Here is a 4,480-nt window from a genome sequence, read left to right as displayed (position 1 = left end):
TCTTCCTCTTCCTCTCAGACTGTCAACTCCAGACAACGGGGGGGGGGGGGGGGGGGGGAGACATGTTCACCGACGGTATGAAACGATGACGCTGATTGGATGCAGCGGTGAAAAGGAATCTGGTCTAAGCCAATCAGACACGTTGCTTTATGGACCGCAGCACGTGAACGCTGCGTTTGCGCTGTTATTATTCTATTTATTGAGCAGTTTGTATTAAAACGAGCCACAATTAACGACAAAACATGAGCCCAAACTAAAAAAAAAAAAAAAAGGCTTTGGAAAATATGTAGCTCAATCAAAGTTTCAGATATATTTTTTTTTAATTTATGTTATTTGGATTTATCATATTTAGCGTTAGACATCTTTTTTTTTTGTTTTTTTTTGTTAATTCATCGCATAATGGCAAAATTAGGTGTTCAAAACAAAGCTTTGACTCACTATATTAAAACTACTGCATGCAACTGTGGTAGCTTTGTTACCTTACTGTTACTTCTCATGCAGGGCTTCGTGCAACAGCAAATTTGTCACCGCTAAGAAGGTCTTTAAACGCCATTATTTCCCATTTGAAATCAGCTAAGCACTTGTACAACGATGAGACAAACCGACTTCATTCATGATTACGTCGTCACGGCATCACAGATCATTTGAGAAAAAGTGAAGCGGCCAAACAGAAATTACAGAATAATCAGGATTATTTTTATTAATTCATTTTTAGTTTCAATAATATCATTACAGAAAAAACATCCTCTTCATTATATTTATACAGTAGTAGTAGAATGCTGTGTCATTGCTTCATTACAAGTGCTGGTCATAGTTTATAGTGTGTGCAGTGTGACACTGAGTTCAGTCCAGTGTTACGAATCACTCAGTACAAAGGCAGTTTAACAATAACCTGCTTCTTCTTACTCAAATGAATCTATCTGGGTTTGATTGGTTCTCCTTGAGCAGGTGCCAGGACATGTTCTAATGCTGCGTTCATGTCATAACGGAGATAAATATGAGCTGCCAGAATGTGGGATGAACATAAATGTTGAAATGTGTTGATATCTATATTGATCTGTATAGACATATCTCTATGAGAGAGAGAGAGAGAGAGAGAAGAGAGAGATTTAATTTTCATACCTTTCAGTCTTCATGACTACCTTTAATGTGTTGCAAAAAAATGGCACCCTGTTCTTCTAAGTCTGTCTTACATGACATGAATGCAGCATGAGCCACTGATATATAAACTGTATATGGTGCATTTGAGGTAACTGGGAAGTTTCTGAAAACCAAGCTACAGGAATAAATAAAGACAGCATTGGTACTAGAGCTTACACACCAATAATGACATCCAAAATTGTCATCCACATAACATTTAGTGAGATCAGAAGCCCCACCCAGGTGCTGCACCCTGGTCTCCTGCCTGGAAGCACACCTGCCCAAAGAGAAAGACACACCCCCCCTTTATGGGCATGCAAGTGTTGAAGAAGGAAAGGAGGAAAATAGGACAATGATAAAGAAGGGGAAGGGTTGAAAAGAGTGTGTCAGCTTATCAGGAGAGCGGTCAAAGCTCAGAAATACTGACCACTATTGCATTCAGTTCAACAAGGAAAGGTCATAGACATGAGTTTTTTGTTTTTTGTTTTTTTTTTTTTTAATCAGGAAATACTGTTCATGTCATGTTTCTAACTGGGGTAACTGAAATAAGAACATCAACAACTGACATCCAGGAACAACATCAGGTTTGTCATCTTAGTGTGTTTCAGTACCATTAACTTTGAATAAGTTCCAGAGCTTTGTTAGCAGTTATTCCTGCATGACCTGAATGCAGCATTAGACCTTTGACAATATAGGTGTGTGTGTGTGTGTGGCACTAAATACACTAATATGAAGAATCGGAGGAACTAGAAGGATTAAGTCATGGAGTATTGGTGAATGCTTGGGACTCACAGATTACATATGCATTTGCATGGTCACTCTTAATTGGTAAACAATTTAAGGTCAGTGTTGAACCAGCTGGTTACTACAGCCAACAGGGTCTACTATCTCATTAATGCTTGGCGTAAACTAGGCTTTTCTAGTGGGCCGTATCAGATGAGGTCTTCTATATGCTTAGAGGACATACAGTACGTTGACAGAAAAGCAGTCAAATAAAGTCTTGGATTCGTAGCCATGAACTATATTGATTCTTTTTTGACTTAAACAAGCACCTTAACAACTTCATGGCAGATATAGTGTAGTTTACGAGCACCTGAATGTGACACCCTGCTTTCAAGTGATGTCGGGTCAGAGTTTTCTGAGTTGGGAATATACTATGTTACAACTCATTCCAGTAGCTCATTCGCTTATGTTCCTGTAGTTTCGTGGCAAACTTTTTGAACAAAGATGGAGGCTCCTGATTGGCCAAACATTAGCCAGCCCTTTGAGACAAGCTGTTGTTAAGCATAGTAATCTTTGGCGAGTTCACTGATAAGAATAATATGACAGTATTCTATATTTTTCATTGTGTCAACAAATCCCATGAAAAAAAAAACAATCCCACATACAACATTCCCGCTACCAGAAATACTCACTGGGGTACCAAATGTGATTAATCTACAGCTGGTAATCGTCCCCCATAACTTCTGTTTGTGTCAAATTGGCTAAAAACTGCGGTGCTGAGCTGTTTTGGGAAATTAAGGTGCATATTAAAAAATTGGACTTATATATTTCTGACCAATATTTTGAAAATGTCATTTTCACATGAAGTTACACGATAGCAATTTTCCCATTTTTCGGCTGCCTATGAAGCTCCATCTGCCCTCATGTCTGTCAAATAGTAACGAGAAGCATAAAAACATCAATTTGTGTTGGTTTTTAGATTTTGTTTTCTTTGGACTGAGCCAAAATACGTGTTTTTTTTTTTGTTGTTGTTCTTTTTAACTTTATGGAGTCAAAGTCTTCCAGCTGTAGCTTCATATTTCTCAGACAGATAAGAGATATCAGTCTTCTCATCTTACTTCATAGCGAGAAAGCAAATACGAGTATTTCCCAAAATGTCAAATGATTTCTTTAAGGATTGTCATCTTCAGTGAGTACTATCTAAAAAAAAAAAAAAAAAAAGAGAGAAGAAAATCAGAACGTATTAAGAGATGAACTAACAGACTGCTGCTTTTGGTCTTTTCGTGGGATTTTATAACAGTAAGAAAAATAAGAAGTCAGCCTTATCTTTTAATAGTCTTAACATTACAACAAACAAAAAAAAACACATTTATCAAAGACTGTATATTAATTGCGTACTGTGTAATTATGATGTAAACTTGAGACTCAGGTACATCAAACACCACTTGAATGCAGGGTAAGACTAATACTGTCAGTGTGGCCTACCTCTGGGATGACTACAGATCACAGAAGTCATTATGCATCTTATTACTTTTATACTTGACGTCAGACCAAATAAATCATTCCAGTGTGGTGGGGAGGGGGGGGGGGATTAAGTACTGTCTCACCTTGCCCTAAAATATGAGCCAGTGACCCACTCATTGTGTGTCATGGTGAGTTTTAGTGTTTCAGTGTCTGAAAGTGATATATCTGAAGAAAAAAATGATAAAAAAAAAAAACAAATACAAAGGATCTTTGAATTTCTTTTCCCTTTTTGGGAAGGGGGGGGGGGCAAAAAAGTAATATTCAGTGTACTAGCACAAACTATAACAGCAGCTTCAATCAAAAGATGTCTTTAGCAGCCTTTAGTTCATATTTGAGTCAATACTGATGTCAGTGTGTTCCAAGAGATGTACCACAGGGACTGGATATCATGAAGTTTCAATTTTTTTTTTTTTTTTTTTTTTAAAGAAGCACCAGAGCAGAGCAGTAGAAAAGGTAGAAGTAGAAATGGAAGAAGAAGAAGAAGAAGAAGAAGAAGAAGAAGAAGAAGAAGAAGAAGAAGAAGAAGAAGAAGAAGAAGAAGAAGAAGAAGAAGAAGAAGAAAAAAGGTAGGGTGGGAGAAAAGGAAAAAGGTCAGGAGGAGTGGAGGAAGAAGGGAAAAGTCTCTATATCTCAATATCTACCAGGGAAAAATGTTAAACGCACAAAGCAAAGGAACAGGAGAGAAGAGGGCTTGAATACTACTAAGATGATAATATTCAGTCAGAACCATGATAATAATAATAAATAGAATATTAATTAAGAATATTAATAATCATTATCATCAGGATAATAATAATAATAATAATATTACAGAATAAATCTCATATTTTATATATTTTTTTCACATTTTTTTTTCTTCATTGAAATACAGTGATCTCCTCAGAGCAGCCCAATGAGGATTCAGCCTGCGCTGGCTCCGATTGGCTGTTGCATATGACATCACAGCTAATGGCGACCAGGTAGACATGCATCACTTCTAGCCCCCGCCCGTTTTCTGTCCAGACAAGAAGTCCTGGCACTGCCATGGTAATCGGTAGCGAGTGACACTCAAGTCTGGAGAAAAAAACATTTTGGGCGACTGTGAGTTTTTGTG

At 37.4% G+C, this 4,480-nt stretch overlaps 1 protein-coding gene across 4 annotated transcripts in view; it reads right to left on the bottom strand.

Moving 5' to 3' along the window:
• Window positions 1-674: 674 nt before the first annotated feature.
• Window positions 675-4,480, bottom strand: part of gphna (gephyrin a) — a 31,474-nt gene continuing 27,668 nt past the window's right edge. For all 4 annotated transcript variants that reach the window (XM_069717432.1, XM_069717433.1, XM_069717434.1 and 1 more), the window contains one exon: window positions 675-4,440. The gene's annotated coding sequence lies outside the window, so the exon portion shown is untranslated. The remainder of the gene's footprint in view (window positions 4,441-4,480) is intronic.

This window comes from Brachyistius frenatus, unplaced genomic scaffold, assembly GCF_029030835.1.
Source record: "Brachyistius frenatus isolate BFR_SWC_R1_liver_20210118 unplaced genomic scaffold, ASM2903083v1 Contig_175, whole genome shotgun sequence".
NCBI lineage: Eukaryota > Metazoa > Chordata > Actinopteri > Embiotocidae > Brachyistius > Brachyistius frenatus.
The sequence above is the reverse complement of the archived record's forward strand: the minus strand, read 5'-3'. Positions and strand labels throughout refer to the sequence as shown.